Here is a 14,204-nt window from a genome sequence, read left to right on the forward strand (position 1 = left end):
TTTTCTTTGGGAAAATGTTATGGCTCCTAAAGATTTAGGTGAATGGTAGGCCATGCTATAACTATTCTAGGCCTTCAGCATCTGGGTTCAAGGTAGCTCCTCCAAAGTCTTGGAAAAGCTCTTGGTGCATATCTTCAGAAAACTGTACAAGTGTAGTGTCACCATGCATTTGACTGCTAGTCCCATGGCTCTGGGTTTATTCTGCTGCTTGGGATGGCCTGTGGATCCCTGTCCTGAGTCTCTGTGACTGATCTTAGCTGATACTAAAACAGCCATGGTACCAAACAAGGTGTTTAAAGTAGTTGGTCTTGCACAGAAAACTCCCATCTTCCCATTGCCCCCGTGCAATGTTAAATAAGATGCTTTACTAAGCACAGTTAGGATGCAGTAGTTTAAGGTTAACATCCTGTGCCTGGCAGTGAAATTCAAATCATATCCCCCTGTTTTGTAGAACTATATGTATAAAGACTTTATGATTTCTAACCCGTACTAGAGGGCTTCAGCATGTGCTCATAACAGCTTTGTACGAGGTCTTGTCCAAATCCAAGCCTGCTGCCTGTATGTGACAAAAGCATCTCTTAAGTCGGGCCACATAGACTATAAAGAATACCATGACTCACTGACCAGGGGCTGCGGTTTTCACTAAGACCACTGTAGGTAACCCTGTAATGAGCCCACAGTTTCAGAATGCCCAGAGATGGGCCTTATACTATTGTCTGTACAATTTGTTTTAAAATTGGCTTATTAAAAGAACTTGTACTCTCTACCTCCTGAGTGATCACTTTCCCTTTTATGGCTCGGTAAGCTCAGTATCTGCTTTCTTTCCCATAAACCCAATTCTTTCCCACTGTTTAATGTGTTTAATAAATAAACTTGTGTTAAAAGTAAATGTTAGTTTCAAAATGATTGTACTTACCTGATAGAAAATAAAGGGATTGATTTTCTTGCTACTGAAATGCAGAATAGGATCAGTGCTACTGTAAACCTAACTAATCTCAGCATGAGGGGCTTGTTTTAAATCTCTCCCAAGACAGAGCTGAACGTTATTGCTGGACACTACATAGCTTTCTCCTCTGAGCTAAGAACTGCTTTTATCTCTCACAGGGGCACCACCAGGCTGAGAGCCAAGAAAGCGTCATCTGATTATATATTTTCCTCTGAAATTCAGGATGGTAGGCGGCTGGAAAATATACTGGAGCCTACGCCTGCCCCACATGGGTTCCTTAACTGTGTAGGTGTTTATTTTCACAGCTTGCTATCTCAAACTGTATTTCAGCTTTACAATTCTGTGTCGGACTGAACTCTCAGCCAGCTGGGAGTTGCTCTGCCTGAAGTTGGTTATGGCTCAAACGGCATCTGTCCCCTGAAAGGGTTGTTGAAGAGACTAAGGAATTTTACAGTTACAGAGGGCCTTTCATTCCAAAGCACTTCTCTAACTAGACTGCGTACAAGGACATGGCTTTACTGAAATGCAGCCACTTAGAGGGCAGCAGCTGTTTAACAAACCATCCTATGTATGGGGTTTAGGACAGAAGGTGAAGGAAGCAGGCTCCACCTGCAACTTCAAGGGGAATTTAGAGAAGTGGAATACAGTGAGCCCAAATGGATGTTACCTAAGGCACGTATGCCAGCGTTCTTATCACAAGGCATGAAAATAAAAAGATTGGCAGCAGCTGTCCTACAGCTGTGACAAGTCCTGTTTGTAGCAGTCTGCCTTCCAGCACCTGGGATTAAATCTTTAGCTCATATACAGCTAGATCAACACAATCTATAATGACTGTTCCCTAGTGGCAGGGAAGCTGCATGTGCTGTACCTAAAATGGTCCTCATAAGCCAGTGCCTGCTTAAAAGCCCCTGTTATCAGGACCAGTGCTGGGTCTATGGTATAATGGCTTCAAGGGTCTCACCATGCATTGGTAAATCACTGTTTGCGGTGGCTCCAAAATGGTGCCCCTGCATCACCACTCTTGCTTCCTTTAGATGGCGGTGTTTTCCTTGGATGTTTCCTGCCCAGCGGCTGCCTCTGCGTAGCAGCTGAGATTACAGCCGATGAAAGTACAGGGGTTTGAGCAGCTCATTGCCAACAGATGTGTAACTGCCATTGACTTCAGTGAAGGGATAATCAGGTTCTAGGAGTGTTTGAGGTTTGGCTATGTCAGGGTCTGCAAGGAGGAAGCTGTCTGATACGTGGGCAGACCACCCCCCAGGCATGCTGCTCCCTAGTTCAACACCCCCCTACGCTCTGCCTCTGTACTTTCCCAACAGCCCCTTCACCTCGCTGTCCTTGGCCTCAGTATGCTATTGAGCTGATGGCAGCCTTCAGTTTAGATCTAATATGACCAGAAAATGTATTTTCAACACTGTGTTGTGTGAGTCTGTATTACAGAAACATTTGAGGGACTAGATGGCTCTGGGAATGATTGACAGTGGACATTACATATTTTGTTTGTACTGGTCTGTGTATGTTATCTCATAATACAGGAGTGAGGGGATTTCAAAGGCAACCAATTTCAAATGGATAGAAATAAATACTTTTGCACGCTACGAAATTAACCATTTCCACAAGCTATGGGAGGTGAATAATGCAAGGGGATTTTAAAGAACGAGTGGGTGTGTACATGGATGGCTAATCTCAACCACAGTGCTATTAGACAGGATACACTTCAGGACTTTAACTCCTCACACTTTGTGTGATAACCTAACCTGAAGTTTGGAAATAAACTTCCCCCAGGCAGGTTATTCTATAGCTGTCCGATAGGGGGTTTCTTACACCTTCCTTGAAAGCATCTAGTGCTAGCCAGTGTTGGGCACAGGAAGCTGGATCCATGGGCGATGGTACAGAGATGCCTACGTTCCAGTGGAGAGCCGACAACCTTGTCTGTATTCGGTTTTTTAAACTGATTGAGTTAAACTGAAACAAAATATTGTGTGGACGCTTTAAATTTAATTTAAACATTGGTTTAGAGCAATTTAACACAACTCAGTGCCCACACAGGGTTTTGCACCAGTTTAATAAAATTGGATTTTAAACAGAGTTAGAGTTTGACTAGTGCAGTTCTGAACAGAGACAAAGTCTACCCTACCACTGATAAGAAACGTCTACCCCCTTCACAGCTGAGGCTGCCAACAGGACCTGGGTGCTAATGGACACTTGGTGCTGCACTGAGATCCCCACATCGTTTTGCAAGGGGCCACTGAACAGCTATCAGATGGTAACCATTTTCAGTCCCCTGGAAGCTGGTCTGCTTTTGGGTTGGCAACAGCTGTAGGTGGAAGAGTTCACAGCCCACTGTCAAGTCCCTCAGCTGTTCCATGTTAGTTGAAGTGTCAGTTTGCAAAACCTAATGTCTGGTCCTGCTGGAATTAGTTCTTTAGGGAGAGGCATTTGCTGGAGCAGAATGTGAGGTATTAATGCTAAGCACCCCACCAAAATGATACTAGATTGCTAGTGGGTGTGTTTTGTGTTGCATCGGAGGGGGCTTTCTGCCGTGGACAGTGTGCGTTGCTCCTAAAGCCCTAGCTCCCAGAGTCAAGTGACTATCTCATTTTTTAACAGTAAGTTTCTAGGCTTCTTGATTGTAAATAACATCTTGAAAAATGTGACCTGAATATACCCTCATGCCTCACACTAGAAGGCAAATAAAGATCTCCACACTTATATATAAAAATCATGACTTTGGCGGCCTGATTTATGACTTTGAATAGCTGCATTTGCCATTACCGTGCATCTTAACCTGCATTTGGCTCTTTGTATGCATTAGGGCAATCTATCGGGGTTTTGTATCTAGGTGTTTCCACAGAGTAGCACAGACTTTCCTCTTTGGCCACTGGGCTAGCAGAGACCTTGACCCACACCCTGTGATTTCTGTGGGGGGACATGTTTGCAGAACGTGTATGTGGCTTGCATGTGTTTGTGTGTTTTGTGTGTGCAAAAGCCCGGTTTTCAGGGGATGGGGGTGTGGTTTGCTTTCATTGTACTTGGGTGGTTTGTGGAGCGTCTGTCGACTGTGCAGCGGGCTCTTTGCCTAGTGCCTTGTGCGGCTTTGCCTGTTTGTGACTGGCACTGCAGGTGTTCTATAGAATGTGTGGGTTGTGGGGTTTGTGGTGAGAGATGCATTCCGGGGCGGTGGGGGTGTATTTGAGGGGTTGTGGATGGGGGCGTAGGGATGCACTGGGGTGGGGTTGTTTATGGGGGGAGTTCAGGGGTTTGGGGGGGTCTGGGGGCGGGGCTTGGGGAGGGGCGGAGCAGTGCGGGGTTGGGGGGCCTGGGCTTGGGGAGGGGAGGGGCAGTGCGGGGTTGGGGGGCCTGGGGGCGGGGCTTGGGGAGGGGAGGGGCAGTGCGGGGTTTGGGGGGCATTGGGGCGGGGCTTGGGGAGGGCGGGGCAGTGCGGGGTTTGGGGCGCCGGGGGGCGGGGCGTGGGGAGGGCGGGGCAGTGCGGGGTTTGGGGGGCGTCGGGGCGGGGTGCGCGGCGCTGCTCTCCGCGGTCCCGTGCCCTGGTGCCGCCGCAGCGGGGGGTTTCCTGCCGCCGGCTCCAGGCAGCGGCCGCCCCTGCGCTCCCGCAGCCGGCGCCGAGCGCTCCGCCCGCGGGCAGCATGGGCAGCCTCCTCCCGCTCCTGGCGCTGCTGGGCGCGGCGGGTAAGAGCCGGGCCGGTACCGGGGGTCTCGGGCCCAGCCCCGGGGACAGTCGCTGCTGCTCGGCCCGGGGCGTGGGGCTCGCAGGGCTGCGGGGGGTTCAGCTCGGGGCATGGCCCGGCCCCCGCCTCTGAAGGGCGGCTTGGTCCGGGGGGGGCTCCCGCAGTGAGGAGGAGGCTGGCACCCATGGGTGGTGCCCCCGGGAGCCCGGTCCAGGGGATGCTCCCGCAGCGAGGAGGAGGCTGGCACCCATGGGTGGTGCCTCCGGGAGCTCCTGCAGTGAGGGGGAGGCTGGCAACCATGGGGGGTGCCCCCAGGAGCCTGGTCCGGGGGATGCTCCCGCAGTGAGGGGGAGGCTGGCACCCACGGGTGGTGTCCCTGGGAGCCTGGTCCGGGGGATGCTCCAGCAGCGAGGAGACAGCTGGCACCCATGGGTGGTGCCCCGGGAGCTCCTGCAGCGAGGAGGAGGCTGGCACCCACGATTGGTGTCCCCAGGAGCCTGGTCCAGGGGATGCTCCCGCAGCGAGGAGGAGGCTGGCACCCACGGGTGGTGTCCCCGGGAGCCTGGTCCAGGGGATGCTCCTGCAGCGAGGAGGAGGCTGGCACCCACGATTGGTGCCCCCAGGAGCCTGGTCCAGGGGATGCTCCCGCAGCGAGGAGGAGGCTGGCACCCACGGGTGGTGTCCCCGGGAGCCTGGTCCAGGGGATGCTCCCGCAGCGAGGAGGAGGCTGGCACCCACGGGTGGTGTCCCCGGGAGCCTGGTCCAGGGGATGCTCCCGCAGCAAGGAGGAGGCTGGCACCCACGGGTGGTGTCCCCGGGAGCCTGGTCCAGGGGATGCTCCTGCAGCGAGGAGGAGGCTGGCACCCACGATTGGTGCCCCCAGGAGCCTGGTCCAGGGGATGCTCCCGCAGCGAGGAGGAGGCTGGCACCCACGGGTGGTGTCCCCGGGAGCCTGGTCCAGGGGATGCTCCTGCAGCGAGGAGGAGGCTGGCACCCACGGGTGGTGCCCCCGGGAGCCTGGTCCAGGGGATGCTCCCGCAGCGAGGAGGAGGCTGGCACCCATGAGTGGTGCCCCTGGGAGCCAGAAGCCTTTGACCAAGGCTTGATTTCTGCTTCTAGGGGGTGCCGGCTCTTTGGAGGAACGTGGGAGCTGTGGAGGCATCATAGACGTGATCAGTGCAGCTAATGGGACCATCCACTTACCAGCGGCCAAGGGCCCCCTGGCACCCACCGGAACCTGCACATGGGTGGTCGCAGCGCTGCCCTCCGAGGAAGTACGCGTGGAAATCAAAGCCCTGGAGGCTGCTGCTCATCCCAACCTTAGCGTGCGCTTTGAAGGTAGCCCAGGGGAAGGAGCCGGCAGGGAGGTGCCTGTGGATATTGCCCACAGCTTTCTTCTGAAGGGACAGGGCAGAACCGTGATCAGAGGGAGCCTGGATTCCAGTCTCACTTTCACTTACTGGGGTAAGAACCACTCAGAGACTCTGGAGCCGTTGCCAGTTGGCCTGACCTAACTGCTGCACACAGGCTGAGCCATGTGCAAGGCACAGCGATGCCAGTCCCTGCCCTGAGGAGCAAACAGGCTAAAGCAAGGGTGTAAGACAGGGTTAGTGGCAACAGTGAATGTCACTGCGGGGGTGTGGTGCTAGGGGGGAGGCGGGTGCTGTGGGATTATGGACAAGAGGTAGGTGAATGCAGAACTCTGCTGTCTGCAGGGGAAAGCTGCACGGGTTTAGCTGTGTGTGATTTTAAAGCTGACTTAGGGAAACCAGTGCCAAAGGCCGTGTGGACGCTTATTTCGGTTTAAATCAGGTTTCTCTCTGTTTAGGCTTCAGTTTAAACTAACCAAACAAGTCTCCCTTAAACAGCAATAAGGGAATGCCCAGAGGGATATGTACTGGTTTAACTAAAACCATTGCAAACCAGTGTGAGTTAAACTGGTGCAACTTTCTTGTGCAGACAAAGCCTGACCTATATTGAAGCCCATGCCTCTGCTGCATGCAGTCTGCTAGACGGTGTGCCTGGGGAGAAGGAATTGTCTTTAAAAGTACATTCACTGCTGTTTCTAAATTTTAGCCTGTGGGTTTCCTGTTAGATTTGGGCTCTGTCCCTTCACAGGCTAAATAACGAATAGCATAGGAATTGCCAGACCTGCACTCCACCTAGCATGGTATCTTGCTTCTGGCAGAGGCCAGTACTGGATGCTTCAGAGGAAATGGCAAGAAATGCTGCAAAAGGCAGTTGTAGGCCCAGGGAGAGATTATTTGTCCTGAGAGAAAATTTCCTGTAATCTGTCCCCAGGGAGAACGTCTGATTCCTGGTGTTTCTGAGAAAAATTGTTGCAAGCTGGTGCCGAAAGTCCCTGCTTTTATTGGGTGTGTTTTGGAAATACAGATGCTGACTTTCACTGCAGTAAATGTGAATCAGTGTGTCTGCTTTGGCTTGAGCTATGCACATGGGCTGTGCAAAATACCATCACAGACATGCTTCCTGGGATGCTCTGTGAGCGAATAGAATCATAGAATCATAGAATATCAGGGTTGGAAGGGACCTCAGGAGGTCATCTAGTCCGACCCCCTGCTCAAAGCAGGACCAATCCCCAATTAAATCATCCCAGCCAGGGCTTTGTCAAGCCTGACCTTAAAAACTTCTAAGGAAGGAGATTCTACCACCTCCCTAGGTAACGCATTCCAGTGTTTCACCACCCTCCTAGTGAAGAAGTTTTTCCTAATATCCAACCTAAACCTCCCCCACTGCAACTTGAGACCATTACTCCTTGTCCTGTCCTCTTCCACCACTGAGAATAGTCTAGAACCATCCTCTCTGGAACCACCTCTCAGGTAGTTGAAAGCAGCTATCAAATCCCCCCTCATTCTTCTCTTCTGCAGACTAAACAATCCCAGTCCCCTCAGCCTCTCCTCATAAGTCATGTGTTCCAGACCCCTAATCATTTTTGTTGCCCTTCGCTGGACTCTCTCCAATTTATCCACATCCTTCTTGTAGTGTGGGGCCCAAAACTGGACACAGTACTCCAGATGAGGCCTCACCAATGTCGAATAGAGGGGGACGATCACGTCCCTCGATCTGCTCGTTATGCCCCTACTTATACATCCCAAAATGCCAATGGCCTTCTTGACAACAAGGGCACACAGCTGACTCATATCCAGCTTCTCGTCCACTGTCACCCCTAGGTCCTTTTCCGCAGAACTGCTGCCCAGCCATTCGGTCCCTAGTCTGTAGCTGTGCATGGGATTCTTCCGTCCTAAGTGCAGGACCCTGCACTTATCCTTATTGAACCTCATCAGATTTCTTTTGGCCCAATCCTCCAATTTGTCTAGGTCCCTCTGTATCCTATCCCTAGGATACAGAATACAGAATATGCGTGTAGCCTGCACTCATCAGGTGATCTAGGCCCTATCTATTGTATGGTGCGATTGTATCATTTGTGTTTGAGCTCATTATCTGAATGAAATGGGAGACATGGAGTTTATCTGGATAAATGGGAGTTCAGCAAAGAGGGGGGTGTTTTCTGTGACCGTGATGCTATTCCCACTATGTGATGTACATTCAGATAATGCAGGAGTTTTGGTACAGAGGTTTCTATTTTATTTCTTCATGCAAATGCAGGTGGTAATTTTGGTGAGTTCCAGCTGGATTTTGAACCATGCCTCAGCTTTTCCTTTCACAGGAAATGGCTTTCTGTGAAACCCGATGCTGCAAAGAGTTAAATTCCCAAGTGGCTGGTTGTATAAAGCAAAGGAGCTACAGAAAGAGGACTTTTTGCACATTGAAAAATGACTTAATTGTTTTTTGGGTAAAGAACTGCCCTGAGCTGCTGGGGTGAGAGCCGGGGGGAGGGGTCTTGCATTTGCAGAAATTAAGTATTTAGGAAAACAGAGAGAGACCAGGGGGCTATTCTGGCCACTGTACAACAATACTCTTCTGTGTTTATCTAATGCTGATGGTGTACTCACTGCCAATGCTTGGCTCAGACTGTACAAGCGTCACTTCATTTGAGCTAGAACTTCTCGCAGACCTTGAATTAGGAAACCGTGCAGGTAGGAACAAACCAGCGCCCCAGTCCTGCCAGCATGCGAGCCTGTGCCTGGTTTTACTCCCAGGGGAGGGCGCCAATGAAGCCAGACCAATACTCATGTGGAAGCAGGTGCTTATGCCCAACAGAAGACAGGTGACCCAAGTTACTGGCAAAGGTTAATGAGCTGTCGCTGGGGGGGGGCGCGAATTTGGGAATTGCTTCCCATTGGCCAGGATGACGAGGTGGTGCTTGAAAGCGCTTGGATTGCTTGGGAGACAGCAGTGGGAAATGGAAACATTTGAATGGCCCAGCAGCCTCGTTTCGGGGTGTGACCCCCAGCTTGGGAACGGCTGCCCTAAGCATTATTGCATCCAGAGCATGTTGCCAACCAGAGCTGCAGCATGATTTCAGTGCGGGGAGCTGCATCTCTTTCCTCGCTAGCGCTGCCTGGTTCTGGATTCCTGTTGCAGTCCCTAGTCAAAGCTGCCCCCCCCCGCCCACACTGGGGGCGGAGCTGGGTCACGAGGCAGGGTGCACTCGGGCCTTTCCTCGGTCATGGCCCTGGTTCCTTCCAGTGCAGTGATGTGCTTGGCCAGAGTCTGCTCCTGGGCCACAGCGAACGTGTCTCCTTGCCAGGATCGCTAGTGCTTATATCATCCTCCCAGGCCCATGGCCATAGCAATGCGGCTGCTCTGGGCTGGGGGTAGGTGGAAACACCCTGCTTGGCTTGGCTTTGTTCTCTTGGAGATTTGGGCTTTGGCAGGGGAGGATTTATTAATAATTGGCCAGTGCCAGTCGTTTTTGAGGCTTGGGAGACGAGGCCTTTATGCAGGGCTCTCCTTGTGGCAAATACCTCAGCTTGCTCTGCAGCGTGTGAACAGTACACGCGGGTTGGTTTTCCGTCCGTCTCAGCCAGAGAGGCAGCGCCCGTCCCTTGTCCCATGCCCGTCAGCGTTTCCACAACGGTAGCTTGTCAGGGTCTCGGTTGGGGAGGGTGAGTGTGTGAGTCCCCCTTGTCACTGTGGTGTCCCGGGCCCCATTGTGGCCTGCTTGTTTGGTTAGTAAAAGGAAGGGCGCTTGCATGGCCCATGGACTGGAAACATCCTGGCCAGCCGTGCTTGGGGGAGTGCCCCTCAGAGCCTGGCAGGCCGAGACACCGCACTGGGGAGCCACCACGTGGGGCACGTCGCCCAGCACTGCCTCCCCCGGGCCGGTGTGCGTGTGTTGCCTGGCCTGCCTCCGGCGCTCCGGCTGTAGCATTCCCGCGTCGCGGGCTGGGTGCAGGGCTCTCTGCGCTGTCTCCGGCCGGAGGGGACCCAGGATATGAGCAGCGCCCACTCTCTCTCCCTCCAGTGGCTGTGGATTGGTGTGCGCGGCTGGCCCTTTGCTGCTCCGTGGTGGGATCGGCACAGACCTGTCTCTGCCCTGGGAACTCAACGGGGCAACGCTGCCGGACAGGTAAAGGCTCTGCCTGGGCACTAGGCGATGGGGCTGGGGGGAAGTCACAGGGAACCAGGGGGGTTCTGATTCCCAGGGAGCCTTATTCTCGCCCCTAGGGCTGGGTGAGATGGTCCCGCTCTCCCTGGGAGGAGGTTGGATGCTCCCTCCAGTCACCCACCCCGTCCTGTGCCAGTCATGTCAGTCAGCCAGCCCAAAAGGCTGGCCGGCCTTTCCATGGGCATTTCCCACCTCTCGGCCAGGTTCATCTCCTGCCCAGGGCTCAAGCACAGTAGGCAGAGGCCCCTGGGCTGGGCTTTTCTGCTGTTCCTCTCCCTTATCCCAGAACTCAGGCCCAGAGAGCTGTTGGGCTAGATGGGCATGGTGAGATCCAGCTCCCTCCTGGGAATACAGGGCTGTCTTGGGGCATCACTGTGTCCTGCTCTGGGGGGAGTCGGGGGAAACCCCGCCTCTGGACTCAGCCCCGTTCAGAGATGGGGAATGCAGCATTGGCATAGCCCCTGACTCAGCGTTCACAGCTCAGACCTTCCCGGCTCCCCGGCCTGCCCCACTCTGAGCCCTGTGCTGCCCTCGGGGCCACATGGCTGAGCGGAGTAGGAACATTTCCAGCCCACGGCAGCTGCGCTCTGCAAACCCTTCCCAGCGACTCATCACGTGTCCCACGGGAGGTGGGGCCGGGCCTTAGTCCCCACTTTACAGAGAGGGGAATTGCCTTGCCCAAGGGGTCGCAGAGAGTCACTCTCAGGCCCGGGGCAGGCTGAGAACCCAGGAGTCCTGACTCCAAGCCTTGGGCTAGTAAAAGCATTTCAGTCCCCCGGGACCAGGGTGACTCCTTGGGCTCACAGCTCTGCCTCAGTCTTTGCCTCTCTCATTAGGCGTGGATGCCCTGGAGGCTCTGAGGGAAGGTGTTGGGCAGGTGGCATCACAAGAGGCCCCGGTGAAGCTGAGGGGGGCTGTGGTATCTGGAGCTGCCGAGCGTCTCCACAGCACCAGCAAGGCAGCCCCAGGCCCTCGCCCTGGCCTTGCCCCCCACCAGAGCCCTGCGGCCTGGCCTGCCAGCACTGCAGAGAGCCCTGGAGATGCGCTGAGTAACGCTGCCCCTGTGCCCCGAAGGACGTGGCTGGGCAGCAGAAGGAACGGGCCTCTGGCTCAGGATGGAGCGAACGCTGAGCGTGTGGAGCCACCGGCCACTGCAGCAGCTGCTGAGCGCTGGGACAGAGCCCGCGACCCGGGGGTGCGTATGCACCCGTCTGCTGCAGGAAAGGAGACGCCCGCTGGAAAGACCGGCAGCCCCTTGTTCTCTGCGAGGTCACAGTTCAAGGCAGCAAATCCCACGTTGGTGCCTTTCCCTGGGACAGTCCCTCTGGAAAACCTGAGGGCAAAAGATCCCACTTCCCTGGGGGGCAGCAGCACCCCTACAAATTCACCCGGGGTGTTTCCTGGCTCTGCCGCCCGGGAGCCGGCTTCATTGGACCAGGCACCTTCCAGCATCTCCGCAGTAACGGATCCAGTGTCCCCCAGTGGAGAGCGCGCGCTCACGGCAGGGCCCTCGGACCCAGAGCCATGGAGCATGGAAACGCCGGAGGCGGCTCTCGCCCTGAGTGAAACTAGTGTGGAGACCAGCCAGGGCAGTGCTGTGGGCGCCCAGAAGCCAGTAACCTTGTTGCCTCCCTCTGTGCCCGTGACCAGCCCTGCTCCCGGGGCTAGCTCAGGGGACGATGGGGCTCAGCACTTTGGAGGAGGGATGCGGGGGCTGGGGACGGCACACCGGGAAGCTGCCGTTACTACGGAGTTGGACTTCACTGACCTGGGCCTAGGAGCCAGGCTGCCAAGCCCCACTGAGGGCTCTGGCACCCTGCCGCGAGGACAGACAGAGCCCGCCATGCTCACTGCAGCCCCCGCACCGTGCGACTCTCTGGAAACCAGCCAGACACCTGCTCTGCAGCTGGATGGCCGGGAGAGTCTGACCTGGCGGCTGGGGGGCAAAGCTCAGCCAGCCACAGAGACCAGTGGGACCCCAGTGCGCACCCCAGGGAGCAGCCTGACAGAGACGCTTGCCACGACAGCTCACTCTGCCCCAGGACTGCATTCCAGCATGCATCTCATGGTGCCCCTGGGGAGCCCCAGGCCTGGGGAGGACCTGGGCCATACGCTGGCGGAGGCTGGCTCTGAGGAGTCGCCAGGGCGCAGAGGTGTCGATGGAGTCCCAGAAAACATGGACTTGTCTCTCTCCACTGACACGCGCACAGAGGGGGACCCTCGGGCAGCGTCGTGGGCAGAGTCATTCCCCGGGGCTTCTCCAGACAGGACGCCAAGTGTCTTCGCTGGGACCCCAAGGCCTTTGGGCAACCTCACAGCACCTGCCCCATCCCCTGGCTCGGCCCAGCCCCCAGCGCCAGCTGAGCAGCTCAGCACGGGGTCCAGTGTCTCTCACCCCACAGCTCCTGGCCACGAGAACGGGTCTCTCAGTGAGCGCGCCCTGGAGCCCAGGCTGTCAACACCAGCCCCAGCCTTGGAGCGGTTATTCCGGACTCTCACCTGGCTCCCTGAAGCCCCTGCTGCGAGGAGCCGAGTGCCTGGCACAGGGGAGCCCCGCAGCACGGTCACAGCCGCGCCCGGTACGGCTGTGTCTGTGGACACGTCCTCCCAGCCTCCCGTCTCCTGCACGCACGGGGCCAAGCAGCCCTCCCTGGCTCCTTCCCCAGTCACGGCAGTGACGTCTCAGGAGGGAGTGTTCCCGGGAGCCTCCAGCGGGGAAGCCGCGCCCCATGGCCCTGGCACCGTGCGAGCCACCACTCCTCTGGGCTTTCAGCCTCCGCCAGCCAGCCAGCCTGCTAGAGCAGATACACCGGCAGCCACTCTGCGGAGAGGATCCACTGCGCTCAGCCCGACAGAGCCCCCTGACCCTCCCGGGACCAGGCTGAGTTCCCCATTCTCCTTAGAGAAGGACGTTTCGGGGTCTCCCGCTGCCCTGGGGCTCGCAGAGCTCGGCGTGGCCACTACCCAGTCTCCATCGTGGGACACGGCGACCACTAATGCCTCAGTGGCAACGCCCTCATTGGCATCTGCAAGCTGGAGGGGAGGGACAGAGGGGCTGGGCCAGCGGGCAACGACCCCCCCAGCCTGGGCTGCGCAGGCTGGGGCTGAACCGGGGAATTCCAGCCAAGCCACTGACGCAACAACCCCGAGCGGGGCTGGGAGGAGCTTTCTGAGCATCAACACTGGGGCCCTGTTCAGCCCCATGCCCCCCACCCCAGAGCTGATACTAACCGCTGAGAGTGCTGGGTCCCCAGCTGGCAGCAGGAGTCCCTGGCCCCCCCTGGCAGCCACCCCGAGGGCATGGGGTGCCGATGTTACGGATCCCGTGAGCAGTGCCAGGACGAATGTCCCCTTCGCCAGCACGCAGCTCAGGGCAGTGATGCCACCCGTGACTCCTGGCCCAGCTGGTGCGACAGATGGGCAGCCCCTGCCTGTCACCACCAAGGGTGCCCGTGGCAGGGCACAGAGCGTGTTCGTTGTGGAAGACCAGCCTCCTCTTCTCAAAGGTCAGTCGGGCAGCGCCTCCCCTGGATTTCTGGGCTGCTCTCTGGGCAAGGACGTCCCGCGGGGGAGAGGGACGGGGAGTCGCATATGGTCAGGGGTGAGGCTGGGGCAGTCCAAAGGCAGCATGCTGGTAAAGTAGTGTGCCAGGGATGGGATGAATGGGGTAGTGGGCTCTCCTCTGGCCAGGCACAGCCAGTGTGGGGCCCCATGCAGGTCAGGCTAATGCCCCTGACACCATGTCAGTCCCTTTGCTGGGAGCTGCCCCCGTGCCATGCTGCTCAGACCCCCTCTGCAATCCTGCCGTGGTGCCCGCTGGGGGATGTGGTTCTGCCGTGTGGGGTGGCCCCAGAGCAGGCCGCGGGCATCTGCTTCCAGTGGCGTTGAGCCACGCCGAGGGCACACTCCGGCTGTCCATGGTGATCCCTCCGGGCAGCGAGTCTGGAGCCCGCGAGGCCTTTCGGGTGACTGCAGGCCTGGCACAGCTCTGCTGACTCGCTGTGCCTCATGGCTCCATGCCCGGGCACCTGCGCCC

This window comes from Eretmochelys imbricata, chromosome 10 (assembly GCF_965152235.1).
Source record: "Eretmochelys imbricata isolate rEreImb1 chromosome 10, rEreImb1.hap1, whole genome shotgun sequence".
Taxonomy (NCBI): domain Eukaryota; kingdom Metazoa; phylum Chordata; order Testudines; family Cheloniidae; genus Eretmochelys; species Eretmochelys imbricata.